Raw genomic sequence first — 14241 nt, 5'->3', positions numbered from 1 at the left:
CGTGCACCCCTACTCCTCGTGTGCTCTAGATAAAGGCACCCAAGTGGCTGCTCCGTATAAATGTGTTTTCTCCAAGATAAGACTTTTGCCTTATAACCTGCCCTCCTCTAAGATTGGTTCTTGTTGCCTGGTCTCAGGAGCCAAGAGAGAGAAGATGATCTGAGCTTGTCTTGTTTATTGACGATCTGGTCTGTCTGGCCCACCCCTACACCATCAGCCATAGTGCCATAATAGGTCTGTGTATAAACTAGTGCTAAGGTCATATACTGGGATCCTGTTACTATATAGCTTACCTACCAGTGAGCTGCCTCTAAAACCCAGATGCTGCACAGTCAAAGGAATTTTGCACTTTCAATAGCTGGCCCAGGGGCCTGTGGGTCTGTTCTCATCAGTGTCCTGCTTGCAAACCCACTGGTTCTCCACTAGGGTTGTGCTCGGGCGCCTCATTCCTCACCTTGGCCCTCAAAGCTTGGCCCCATCTTCCTGGACCTGCCAGGTTGATTCTCTTCCTCCCTTTCTACCTTCCTTCCATTATTTATTTATTTATCTATCTATCTATCTATTTATTTATTTATTTATTTATTTATTTATTTAATCATGAGAGACACAGAGAGAGAGGCAGAGACACAGGCAGAGGGAGAAGCAGGCTCACTGCGGGGAGCCCGACGTGGGACTCCATCCTGGGACTCTGGGATCACAATCTGAGCCTAAGGCAGACGCTCCACCACTGAGCCACCCAGGTGTCCCATTCCTTCCACTATTTAAAGAGCTCCAGGGCAGCCCGGGTGGCTCAGCGGTTTAGCGCCACCTTCAGCTTAGGGCATGATCCTGGAGACCAGAGATAGAGTCCTGCATCGGGCTCCCTGCATGGAGCCTGCTTCTCCCTCTGCCTGGGTCTCTGCCTCTCTCTGTGTGTGTGTCTCTCACGAATAAATAAGTAAAATCTTAAAAAAAAAAAAGGAAAAGGAAATTTTAAAAAAATAAATAAAGAGCTCCAGCTGGCTCCAGACCCTGTTCTAAATGCAGTGGACTTCCTTTCACTTATCTTACATGACGGGGTGGAGCCAGATAAAAGCAGATATTCAAAGAAGTCAGGTAAATTCAGGTAAGCGCTGTGAGTTCAGCGAAAAGAGTGATGTGGGGTGGTGGGAATGATGCTGAATTCTTCACCCCACCCCCAGGACCTGCACAGGTAAGTACCTCCCAGAAGGCCCGCCCACATTCACCTCCAGACTTTATCTGCCATCTGGCAGTGCACACAGTGGCTTTCAGACAGTCTGAGTCCCCTCGGGCAGCTGAGCTCTAAGCTCCCCTAGGGTAGAGAAATCATCTCCAGCTCTATGCCTTTCACTTGCCCAGCACATGCCAGGGGCAGAGTAACTGCTGGGAAAATGCAAAAGGATCTCTCCTACCTCATCAGAGCCCAGAGCACACAGGGCCCAGCCCCAGGTCATAGGCTGAGAAGAGAGCCACTTTGGTCCCCTGGAAAGGGGGGAGGGCATCGTTAAATGAGAAATTTCATCCCAGGGTTGGGGTTGGGGTGGAGGATTTAAACCAATCCAAGTAATTCTCCAACAGGAACAAGTCAAATTCTTTTAAACTTTTAAATAGTTTGCTTTGACAAGGAGCCTAAGAGTATCATGCCTATTCCTTGGCTTGGAAAGGTCTGGAACTACGCATGGGAGTGGGGGAAATTTTTCCTGTCTCTGTATTTTGATGAAGAGTAGCGGCTGCGTGTGTGGGATCGCTGCATGGGGGAGGTGGGGGTGCACTTTGCTGGATCCTATTGTTGAGTCTGTGCGCAGCGGGAGTCTGTGTGGTATCTGTGACTGTGTCTGAAATATTGGCATAGGATGCGTGTGTGGTTGGGTGCGTGGGGGTGATAGCGCATGGCTGGTGCGCGTGCGTATGTGCCGCGTGTGCTGTGGAAGGTATGGAGGTATGCTCCTGTGATCTTCCAGAAGGCAGTGGGACACTTGCCCAGGGCCCCGAGAGGTCCTCTGCACCCTTACAGAGAGAGGGCCCTGGAGAGGTGGGGCACCAGTGGTCTGGGATCTTGGGGTCCCTTGCAGCTGGGACTTTACTCTCCTGGGTGGTAGTTGGGGCTTTATAAAGGATTAGCAGCCACCAGAGCCTCCCCTCTCTGTGGGCCTTTTGGGTGACACCCTTGCCGCTTCAGCTTTCCTTTATGATCCCTTCGTTTTGAAGCCCTCTCTTCAGCACCGTCCCCACTCCCTATCCTACTGCCCAGAGCAGACACTGAAATATTTCTGTTTCCTCTGGAAAAATCCTGGGAGGTCTGTTTATGGCTTCAGCAGAGCAGCACACATCTGTGCACAGTTTAGCTGGGGCAGCTGGAAACTCAGGAACTGGAGTTTTCTGGAATTCAGAGCACACTGGGGCTTCCCTATCTCTGCACGACTGTCACGCAGCAGTGAGTTCTTATTCAGATAGAGAGCCCTTTGCTGGTCCCGGTCTGCACGCACCCACACTCGGGGACCCGACTTCCCAGTGACATACGAGGCCCAGGATGCACGAGCACACAGGTGTGCCAGCACATTCCGGGAATAATCTCGAGCATAGCTCCTTGGGGTATGGGGACCCACTTACACACACAGGGCTGGCACCCTGGGACCTGTCACACACGTGCAACGCCTCTATCTGCCAACGACGCTGATTCAGCGTCCCCACACGTGGACAGGCAACGCACACAGGTCCCAGGTGTGATTCACCTTCAGCCTCCTACGGAAACCCATCCTGGGCGGCCTCAGCTTCAGGCAACATCTGCCCCGTTGGGTAACAGGATAGGCCCGCCCTCCCCTGGAAGAGCCAGGTACTTTCGGGAGCCTGGGAATGCCCCTGTCCTTCCCTGTCCTCTGCTCCTTCCTTGATAGAGGCTGCCCTCACCTTCTCTTTGGCTCTGGGCACCTAGGATCTCCTCCTCAGTGGGTCAGCCTGAGATGTCCTCAGGCCCTGGGTGCCCAGGGCCTCGGTTGTCTCCTTACAAAGGACGCGGCGGGGTGGTGCTGGGGGGCTGCCAAGGCCCTTCTGCTCTGATGCTTTGCACCTTCTCAGCCTTGAGAGAATTTCCCCAGTCTAGGGCCAACTGGGCCAGGAACAGGCTACCTACCCTCCCAGGTCCCAGTGCTCAGGCCTCTGGGGAGGCAGGACTGCTGGGCTCTTGGGAGTACCCGAGATAGGGCCCGTGAGGAGCAGACTGGGGCCAGGGAAGGGGTCAGTGTCCCAGGAGCTGGCTGGGCAGGCAGAGGAAGGCCACTGTGTGCTGGGAGGCTAGGAGCCACCGCTGGACGTGCCAGAGGGGGCTGAAACCGGAGGAAGCTGCCCAGCTGTGCAAGGGTTAACCTGGGCTGGTGGTGGAAGGGACCAACCAGCCCTGCTGCTGGGACTTCAGATTATTCTGGAGGCCTGGAGGAGAGCTAGGAGGATGTAGGAGGGTGGCCGGCCTGAGTGAGCCCTCTGAGTTAGAGTGGCCAGCGTTCCTGGTGACACCCTGGGGCGCTGCCTTTTCTGCTGACTCCTCCAGCTCCTGGGACTCCAGCTCCTCTTCTCTGCTTTTGCTTCCCAGTGCAGCCTACACCAGACACCCTGGTGGGCTGAGCTGGGACCCAAGTGCCTTCCTAGCGCCCCAACCACCATGGGCCCCCTCTGCAGGGCAGGACGGGGGACCCGGGGCTCCCCTATCCTGACATGCCTCTTTTGTGTCTGCACCCTATATGTCTCCAGAAGTCTCGTGGGTTCTGGGGCCACTCCTCTCACCAGCCTTCCCCATCCCCCGCCTCCCCCCCAGGACCACATCTGTCCTCATCCCTGACCCCTCCTTCTGCTCCTTTCATTCCTTCAGGCCTGCACTTGGATCTGCAGTTGCTGCCTCTTCTCCCTTAGCCAAACCAGGCCTCCAGATTCCAGCAAAGCTTCCCCAGTCAGGATAGGAATTTGCTCTTTAGGGCAGATGGGGTGGGGGAGGGGAGCAGGCGGAGGAAGGGGGAGAGGGTGAGTGGGAAAGAGAAAGTGGAAAGAAGCAAAAAGAACGGACTTTTACTTGGGCCTAGGAGGGAAGGAGGGATGGGCTTGGTGCGGTGGCAGGATGCCCAGTCTGGGGGTGGCCAGGGGAGCAGGTATGGAGAGAGCAAAGACAGAGCTGTGCTCCCCCAGGACCCCTTGCTTTGCTGGACACCCATTTTAAGGCCCCACCTTGCTGGGGGGTGGGCAGGGAACAAGACCCATGAACTTGGCCTCCCCAGTACAGTGTCCCAAACTCCTGATCTTCTCAAGCCGGACCATGGTGCTCCAGGGCTTCTGGTGTGGGGTGTCCCGGGCCTGGAGTGCTCTTCAACACCCCTGTCAGTACGCAGGGCAGTGTTGGTGTCCTCCAGGTCCAAAGAAATGTCTAACCTCGTGGGCCTTCCCAATCCCCCTTGGGGCCCTCCCTCTGCCTGCAAGTGCAGGCTGTACACAGACCCCACTCCTGTCTCCCTGCTCCCACAGCTTCCTGTCCATATTCACAGAAAATCACAGGGTTTTCTAACCTAACCATGGTTGGAAACCCTCTCAGAACGCCACTGGAAGCCTCCAGGTAGTCTCCATTCTTCATTTCAGATTTGTGAGCTCCGGGGCAAGTAAGGCTTCTGCACCTTAGTTTTTTTTTTTTTTTAATTTTATTCATTTGTTTATTTAAGAGAGAGAGAGAAAAAAAAGAGAGCACACATGTGCACACTCAAGCAGGAGGAGCTATAAAGGCAGAGGGAAAATCTCCAGCAGACTCCCTGCTGAGCCCAGAGCCCAAGGAGGGGCTCCATCCCAGGCTCCTGACATCATGGCCTGAGCCAAAACCAAGAGTCAGAAGCTTAACCAACTGAGCCACCCAGGCGCCCCCCTGCCCCTCAGTTTCTCAAGTGCAAACTGGAGTTTGCATTTAACTGCTCTTCCCCACCAGTAGGACCCTCGTGAGGTCACCATCTGCTGAGCACCCAGACTAGTGCACAACAGCAGGAGGCCTTGCTAAACACTAGTTCCCTTCTCCTTCTCCCAGCCTTTTGCTCTCCCAACACCATTGAAGCCAGAGCACAGCAAGCTGTCCCTATTGCCCTGGGACAAACTAACGATGGCCTTGAGTCAAGGGCAAAGTACAGGAGTTTGTGATTAACTCAGGAACACGACTGACTTCCAGCGGCCAGCTGCTGAGGGGTGGGGTGGGGAGGGGAGGGGAGGAGGTTGCTGAGGGAGAATGCAGGAAGGACAGTGGGAAATTCAGAAATCCACAGGGGACAGGAGGGCAGGGAAGGCTGAGGCCAAGGCCTCTCCAGCCACAGCCAGGGGCAGAGCGGTCTACAGCCCCACCTAGCCAGTTGGGGGCCTGTCTCGGAGCCCCTGTGAGCAGGCCCTGGATGCCCCCTCCTCTGCCCATTTCCTTGAGTTGTCTTTATTTCCTGAGCAAGGTCATCCTGGCTTGGGAGGGGAGGAGCTGCTCACCCTCTGGGCACTGGGTGGGGGTGTGGGGTGGGGAGGAGCCCAGAGCAGAGAAAGCACAGCACTCCCTGCAGAACCCCAGTGCTCACCCCCCCAACCCACCCCCCTTCCCATCGGGGAGCCCCTCCTCTGCCTCTAGGCCAACCTGCCCCAGAGGACAGGCCACCTCTGCACGACTGTCCTTGAGACCTGATATTCCACACGGTGGCAGCCTGGTCCAGCATGATCCTCCTGATTTCTACCTTGAATCCTTCCTGCAAATCCAGTGAAATCCTTCAGGTTTCCAGGAGGTATTCGTGATATCAAGTAAGCAGTTTGTCCTCCCTCCCTCCCTCCCTCCAGTGGCCCCTGCCAGGATAAACCAAACTCCAGGAAGATACTAGCCTGCCGTCTCCACCCCTTCCACCAACTCTGGGGGGGGGGGGGCGGCGGGGGGCCCTCCCAGCCTCCTCCCCACCGGCCACATGGGAAAATCCCCAGTGAGCCCTTCCAGTCATGTGAACGGGGCCACGATTCAAAGGCAGTGGGCAAGAAGGAGGCCGCATGGAGCAGCCAGAAAGAACCAGCCCTTTGTGCTAGACTGGGGTCCGCGGGGGAAGAGTGCATTTTTGGCGTATTTAGAAAGATTTCTTTTTTATAATGAGCAGCAGAGGAGGAGAGGGGAGGGAGGGAGAGGCAGAGAGGCCCGAGGCGGGACTTGGGAGAAGAGAGGAGGGGTGGCAGGGTGGGAGCAGAACCGTGGACAGAGGGAGGGCTGGGCAGCTCCTGGGACAGATGGGACCACTGATGGTGATGGAGGGAGGTCCCCTGGAGAGAGAGGTGCTCCTTTGGGGGAGGCAGGGGGTGGATGAAATGAAGGTGCCAGGAAAGGATTTTACTTCCATTTTACGTGTGGGAAACCAGACTCACAGGGCCACCAGGCCACTGAGCTCTCCAGCACGCTGGGCCTGTGCTGGGTGCTTCGCAAAGCCCTGCCTCGACCAGTCCTCATGACTAGCAAAGGGGACCGATGGGAGCCCCAGGCTGTCAGGATCCCCACCTTCCAGGCGGAGAGCCAGAGACCTTGAGAATCAGGCTGTTAGCTGATTCCTGGCAGAGAGGCAGCCCGCTCAGAGCTCAGAAGCCCTGGATGGCTGAGCCACTGAGCTCCCGACGCTGCGGGGGAGGGGGGCATGACAGGGTACAACCCAGGGAAGAGAGCCCCAAGGCATGATACACATGATACACGAGCACACCTAGAGGCCGCAAGGCACATGTGCCGGCTGTAGAGCCACACCTGGGTCCTTCCTTCAGGGTCAGTTCAGAAGGTCCCTCGCAGCCTTTGACAGAGCACATTTCCCATTTGGGCAACCCACCCACCCCCTTCGGTAAAATTTTATTTTAGAGAGAAAGAGCATGCACAAGCAGGCAGAGCAAGAGGGGGAAGCAGGCTTCCTGCTGAGCAGGGGACCCCTTGCGGGGCTCGATCCCAGGACCCTGAGATCATGACCAGAGCTGAAGGCAGATGCTCAACCGACTGAGCCACCCAGGTGCCCCTGACTTCCTTTTTTTTTTTTTTTTTAAGATTTATTTATTTGAGAGAGAGGCACAAGTAGGAGGCACAGGGAGGGAGAGCGAACCTCAAGCAAACTCCGTGCTGAGACCAACACGGGGCTCCATCTCAAAACCCCGAGATCATGACCTGAGCCAAACCCGAGTCAGATGCTCAACTGACTGAGCCACCCAGTTGCCCCCATCTGACTCCTTTTGAGAGGAGACATTTTTTGCTTTCTTCAAAAGCTCTGTGTCCCCAAGGGCCTAAAAAACACCCCCCTCCCTCTGTTCTCTGGAGAGCAGACAGGAACTAGTGTCCTCAGAACACTTGCCCCCATCACCATCACCATCACCCCCAAGGGGCCCTGGTTTTCACTTGGCTTGCTGCACTGTCAGTCCCGTTTACACATTTGTTTCACCCAGGGATCGCCTTTACTGGCCTCGGATAGCCTGGCACCTGGCCCTGCACAGGCCACAGCTGAGCTGTGGTCCAGGCGTTCCACGAATACTCAGGTCCCTGCATTCACAGGCATTTCTAGAGCGCAGACTTGGTACTTGGAGCACGCAAGGAGCTGGCAAATGAGGTATAGTCCCTGGCCTGGTGGAGCCCAACCTAGCTGGGGAGATGGATGAGCCAGGAGGATGATTACAGGGGCCTGGGGAGGTGGCAGAGGAGTGGCAAGTCCCTGAGGGCTTCCTGGAAGAGGTGGGACAAAAGAGAGAATCTCAACTCCATCAAATTCTGGAGGATTCTGGTTTGCTATCCCCCTTTCTTTGCTTTTACCATCCATTTAAAAAAAAAAAGCAAACAAACCAATAGTTCATCCATATTGACATAAATTGTCAATTTATTTGCAAAAATCCTTAGTGCCTGCCTACTGTGTGTCAGGCATGGTGCTGGTGTCTGGGAATTCTCCAAGGACTATGGCACCCCGAAGCTCCCAAACCAGCGAGGGAGCTGACGAGCAGGCTGGCAATGACCTCACAGAGACCACTGCAGGGTGGGCGCCAGGGAAGTCCTCCCCCTGAACCCCCTCTCCCGTTGCCATTTACAGAGGTCACGGGGCAAGTAAGTGTGGGATCGGCGGCCCCTCCTCGGTTCTCAGCTTCCCAGGCCCCGATCTGACTCTGACTAGCCTGGTCCCTGCAGGAGGAAGGGGCTCACGGCCTGGGGGTGACTGCTCCAGGGGCTGGCTCTCCTCCCAGGACGTGGGGACAGCGCACCTTGCCTCCCAGGCTCCGCGAGGAAGGAGGGGATGCTGCTTCCCCTCTTCCCCACAGGCAGGTGCAGCCCTGGGAAGGGCTTTGGAGGAGCAGCCGCACAGAGACCCCCTCCTACCCCTCCTGGGCTCCTTCCTCCTCCCGCCAGCATCCCGCCCGCCCCCTCCTCATCTTTCACCCCTCCAGTCTCCCCGCTCCCCTACTCCGTTACCTTTCCCCTCCCTCCTGGTGTCTCCCCCCTTTCATCTTCTCTCTTCCTCCTCCTCCTCCTTCAGCTTTGCTCCTTGGAGCTAATTGCTTGAGGGGTGAAGACCAGGTCGACTCCTGAACACTCGGATCCATCGCCATGGTGATGCTAATTCAAGCTGAGTTCAAAGGAAATTGTTCCAGTTAAAACTAACAAGCTGGAGCTGGGGCCCCAGGAAGGACCAGTGCCAGGAGGAGGGAGCCCTGAGCCCCAAGCCCCAGAAAAATAGGAAAAACACACCCCTTGCGGCTTCCTCCCTCACATTCACTCCTTCTGGGTCCTGCGGCCTCCAGACCTGCCCGAGTCCTGGAACACCTGAGGGGTCACTGCAGGCAGCTCCCCGCCTCAGGCCCGAGGCCCAGCCACCTGGAAAGCCCTCCCATAAAGTCCTTACACAACCTCCCTCAGCCTGTGGTTCTGGGCTTTGACCACCCTTGCCGGCCTGCCTAGAGAGTTCCTACCCAAGCACACAGGCCCCTCCCCCTGCTTCCCAACAAGCAAGGTGTGGACCGGACCTGGATTAACCAGTCCTCTGGAGGCACCAGCTCTGGGCTGCGGCTGCTCTAACACTCGGTGTCTCTGAACCCACGACCCACCGACCCACCGGCTGCCGGTGGTATCGTCACCCCTACTTTTTGGGTGTCTGGGGATGAGAAAGTTCACAGGGGGAGAACCACCCAGAGCTCCATCTGAGCTAGGCCAGGCCTGCCGGTTTAGGGAATGCCACCAGAGGCCTTGTACTGGGGGTGATGTCAAAACATAAAAGGGGAACCCTCGGTTCTGAAGTGCCACTGAATAGCCCTCTGGGCTTTCACGCAGTCTTCCTCCTGGGCCCCCAAAACACCATGCCTGCACCTCCTTCCCTGCCAGCCCATGTCTGTTCCTCCCTCTCCTGGTCTGGGGCCCGCTCCCGTTTCTTCTTCAAGGACGGGAAGCATATCTTGTTTGTCTGTCTGTCGTACAGGATTGGCCCAGAGCGGGGGGCTGGCTGTCATCTCCCTGTGGGAATGCTGACTTGGATACCCAGGCTCTCAGGAGGGGGGTGTGAGTTGAGGTCCCCCAGATGAAGGGGACTCAAGCCTCCTGGCCTGGAGCTCAGTCTCACAGAGGCCAACTGAAGGCCTGCAGGAGGAGCCTTTCCTGGAGGACTTTGCGGTTCTAGGCCATGGGCAGAGGCCAACACCAGAATCCTGCCCCTGGCAATGCTCACCTCTCTACCCTGATCTTCGGGAAGACCTCACTCCCTTGCTCAAGCCTCAGGTGTTTTTCTTTACCCTGGAGTATCTAGTGATCCTTCCATGTACCAAAGAGATCCTTGTTGACCAGAAGAAAAAAATTTTTAAAAGATTTTGTTGAATTTATTCATGAGAGACAGAGAAAGGCAGAGACACAGGCAGAGGGAGAAGCAGCTCCCTGCAAGGAGCCTGATGCAGAACTCGATCTCAGACCCCAGGATCATGTCCTGAGCCGAAGGCAGATGCTCAACCGCTGAGCCAGCCAGGTGTCCCCAGGAGAAGAAATTTCTTGAAGGCAAAGCCTGCGTAGTTGCTGGTAACACAGAGCACGGGGCCAGGAAGCTCATAGGAAAGTCCCATATTTAAAAGAATGAGTAACTTGGGGTCTGGCTGCCTCTGGGGCCAGGACACAGGGGTCAGAAGGCTTCAGATCTGCTCTCTCCTCAGATGTGCTGGGAAACCTTGGGAAGCCTCTTCACCCCTTTGTTCCTCAGTTTAAGTGTAACAAAAGGATGCCCATCCCTGAGCCACCTCACCCTCCCGACCACGGGAGGAGAGAGAGGGGAGGAGAGAGAGTCATAACGCTATAATGCGCAGCAGCTTCCTCACCAGCATCCGGACCAGCACACCTCCTGGGTGGGGGCTCCCGTTGTGGTGAAATGGGCTTCGTGCCTGGCCTGTGTCCTGCGTCCTACATACACTCTCTGGGGGAAGACCTCCCCACTCCACCCCCTAACTGTCCTGAAAGGAGAGTTCAGTGTCTCTGGATTACTGAGGCAAAACGCAAGCAGGAGGGAGGAAGTGACTCAGCACGGGGGCTGGAGGAGGCCCAGAGCCAGGCCTCCCACTCCTCCGACAGCTTGCACTGGCTTTGTACTGCCTTTCATCCCAGCATCTCAAAGCCCCTTTCAAGCTCAAGCAGCCCTGGGAGTTGGGTCATTATCTCAATTAACAGGAGAAAGCAGGGGCCCAAGCCTGGTGGAGGCAACTTTCCCCTGAATGAGGCCTTGACTGGGTACCCAGCAAACCCAGGACCTCCGAGGCCTAGGCTTCTGCCCCAGGCTCCAGGAGGCAGGGTGTTACAGAGGGAAGCAAAAGCCAGGCTGATTTCCCCCTTGCCTGTCCCTTCACAAAGAGGGAATCAAAGTCTTGCATGAGGACCCAGAGGCCTTTTGCAAGGCTGGATCTCCCAGCAGCCAGTGCAGTGGGCACCCCTGCCCATCTTTGTTGTTCTTGGTGATCATCGGCACAGCTGTGTTTTTGCAAGTGGGGGAGAGAGGGAGAGAGAGGGTCTGAGGTGGGTGCACAGCAGCATTAGGATTCTGGAAACAGGCTCAGCTATTTTGGGGGGAGATCTTCCATCCTGGGGAAATATTACCAAAGCCACAAGCCTTGGGGACCCTAAGCTGTTTTACCAGCAGGCCCCGCGGAATTTCTCCTGTCACTGTTAGAACGTTCACTGAAGCAAATCAACCAATGCTTAGTGAGGCTCTTGTGAATCCAGCCCGAGACAAACAGATCAGAGTCTGGAGTCAGCTGTGCAATCCTGAGTAATTGGTTTAACCTCTCTGAACTTCAATTGCCTCGCAGGCTCCTTGGCTCAGCATCTAGAACCCAGGAGATCCCAGCTCCATGAATATTGCAAGAATTGCAGAGGATAGGGATTGGCAAGAACCTTCCTCATTTCCCCGCAGGCATGAAGCCCAGAGAGGTGATGTGGGAAGCTCCAGGTCACACAGCCAGGAGTAGAGCCAGGCTGCCAAGGAGAAGCCTTCAAAGGGTGTCCATTCTCACCCTTCTAGGCTTGGGGGAGGCAGCCTGCCTGCTTGCTGACTCAGGCTCAACAGTTGATCTCAGCCGGCTGGAATAGGAGAGTGAGCGTGAGGGTGGGGTGTCGTGGGGAAGCCGGGGGCAGAGGAGTCTAGGATGTTGCACAAGGAAGGGGTGGGGAGGGAGGGTCCATTTTAATGAGGCTGGTGAAGAGGAGAGGGGCTGGCTGCCTGGACAGAAGCTGCCCGCCCCCGGATGCTGGGCCTTGACGCCAGGATCAAAGCCGCCCTGGCCTCGCTCGCTGGGACAGTGCAAGGAGGCTAGGCCCTAGGCCCGCTACAGCCCGAGCTTCTCACGGGGCCTCCCTGATGGAGCTGCCTTGGTTTCTGTCCTGCCCAGCCCTCTCTCTGCCTGCACTTGCTTGTGAAGAGGCCTGTTCCAGCCCAATTGGCCTCTCCACGCCTCCAGCTTGGGTTGCTGACTCAGTCCACTGGGTGGATGTTCAGGGACGCCTGAGGCTGCAGACCGACCCTCTCATCAATGCTGTGCCTCCTTCTCTGGCCCCCGGGGTCCTCCCCACCTCAGGACTCCCACCTACCTTCACCTTGAGCATGGCTCTGGCCTCAGCCAAGCTTGTCTGGCTCAGTAACCTCAGTGTATGTCTTTCAGCTTTGCCCTTGGCCTTCGCCTAGGTCGGCCTGGCCCTTCCCCTACCCTGGATCTTTTCAAATCTTCATTCCAGGTTGACCCTTCCAGGTCCCGCCATTGGGCCCCTGTGTGTGAGCTTTCTGCCTCTGGGCTGCTGTGTCTGCAGGGGGGGTGGTGGGTAGGGTCAGGAGGCTCAGGTCTATGTCGGGCTTGCCTGTCCGGGGAGAGCTGGCTTTGGTCCTGGGAGCTGGGGACGAGGGCAGAAGGAAGCGTGGCTGCAGAGAGGCAGCTGGGAGAGTCCTCTTGCCAAGCCTGGAGGACACATTAGGGTGGGGATGGAAGGGAAGGCTTCTCAAGGGGGAGGGGGGCTGGGCTTGGTATCAAAATCGTAAGGAGAAAAGAATTTGAACTTTCTTTTGGGGTTTGTGAATTCTAGAGAACGGTTTCTCCAATATGACTTATCTGAGGTTCTCATTTTCCCACTAGGGCCTCCCTGTCTCCCTCTGCTCAGATTCCCCTACTCCCTCTCCCCTCCAGCCTCTGGCTCAACATTTTTCTTGAGCTTTTTGCGGCCTTTGGGTGGGCATAACTTCCCGCATTTTGCAGACGAAAAAAAATCAGAGACTTAGAAGGATCTGGTGATGTACTTACAGACCCACAGCCAGTAATGTTAGAGCTGGGAAACTGACCAGGTCCACCTGGCTCTGAAGCCTGTGCTCATTCCAACACCCGCTCATTCAGATGTGCAGGGTGTGTGTGTGTGTGTGTGTGCACGAGCATGCTTTGTGTATTGGAGTGTATGTGATTTCCCAAAATCCTTAGAGGATTGTTTCTCCTTCTCTTAGAGAAGTTCTCCTCTCTTAGAGGATCCTTTCCTCCCTCCTCTCTCCTTCCTTCCTTCCTTCCTTCCTTCCTTCCTTCCTTCCTTCCTTCCTTCCTTCCTTCCTTCCTTCTCTTCCCCTTCCTCCTCTCTCCCCTTTAGATGGTGTAATGGGCTCTCTTTGTTCATGGCCTGTTTTCCTTCTGGGCATTAGAAGATCAGAAATGTTGGCATTTGCTTCCCTATGGCTTCAGGACATCCAGCATCCAGCCCTGTCTCAGGAGGAAGGAAATGCTTTTGTAAGTCTTCCCATGCACAGTAGCAATCTCTGCGCCAATTGTGATGGTCTAGGTAGAAATATAACATTTTCAAAACAGGTAAAGTGGAGAAAGCAGAGGGTTGAGAGACTGTGTTCATAGCTTGACTTGGTCTTCTACCAATTACATGACCTTGGGCAAGTCCCGAACTTCAGTTGCTTTTTCCTTGACTCTGCAATAGGGGTCACAATACTATCATCCTCCCAGGAGTTGGATTAGAAGAGATAATGCACATTAACACGCTTGGCAAACTGTAAAGGGTCAAGTCATTCTGAAATGTCCACCGGGGGAATAAGGGATGCTTGGATACATTCTCCCGCTAGCATCCCACTGGTGATATTATGGGAACAGTCTACTCTCTATATCCTGGTCAGAGACAGGATCTAGCTGGATGGACCATTCTAGATGATAATTCTTATTATGGCAGGATGAACTAGGTGGCCTCCCTTTCTTTCATCAAGGGGATATTAGAAATTAGAATGAATCTAATTAGTCATTCTTGATGCTGAGAACACTTAGCAACTGATGTGGTAACGCTTCTACCATAAGCCAAGCTCAGGAATGAGTGATGCTTTCTTAGGTAAATTAGTGCTAGGATTATTGTTTTACAAGGGCAGGGTCAAAGACAAGCTAAGAGGAAAAATAGCCCTTCCTCCTCTGAGACCAGACTGTGTTGGCTCTGGAAAAAGGACAATTGCTCACACTGACTGGAGACATGCTTGCTTCTTGGCTGATGAGGACATTGGCCACAGCTCTCCCGTGGGAGAGCACTAGCAAGCACTGCCAAGAAGAGAGTCTCCATGAGCATCTGGCTAAATTCGAGGCCATAAAGACGAGGGCTGTCTGTGGGGAGGGAAGGAGTAGGGACACTGGGCTTTGAAGGAAAGGACTTTAGGGAAAGGATGGGAAATTGAGAAGAGAAGAGAGACATAGGGAGATCTGGAGAGGAAGGGGACAGAGTGT

The 14241-nt window shown here is 55.3% G+C and overlaps 1 long non-coding RNA gene across 2 annotated transcripts; it reads left to right on the top strand.

Moving 5' to 3' along the window:
* The first annotated feature begins 5592 nt into the window (after window positions 1-5592).
* Window positions 5593-9835, top strand: LOC144311406 (uncharacterized). 2 transcript variants are annotated; one of them, XR_013376953.1, is made up of 3 exons: window positions 5593-5793; window positions 7444-7604; window positions 7910-9835. It is a non-coding gene; the product is annotated as an uncharacterized LOC144311406 (long non-coding RNA). The 2 variants fall into 2 exon arrangements; XR_013376954.1 differs by lacking the exon at window positions 5593-5793 and adding an exon at window positions 6269-7016.
* The last annotated feature ends 4406 nt before the right edge of the window (window positions 9836-14241 follow it).

The sequence above is a fragment of the Canis aureus genome, chromosome 3 (assembly GCF_053574225.1).
Source record: "Canis aureus isolate CA01 chromosome 3, VMU_Caureus_v.1.0, whole genome shotgun sequence".
In the NCBI taxonomy this organism is placed as follows: Eukaryota; Metazoa; Chordata; class Mammalia; order Carnivora; family Canidae; genus Canis; species Canis aureus.
The sequence above is the reverse complement of the archived record's forward strand: the minus strand, read 5'-3'. Positions and strand labels throughout refer to the sequence as shown.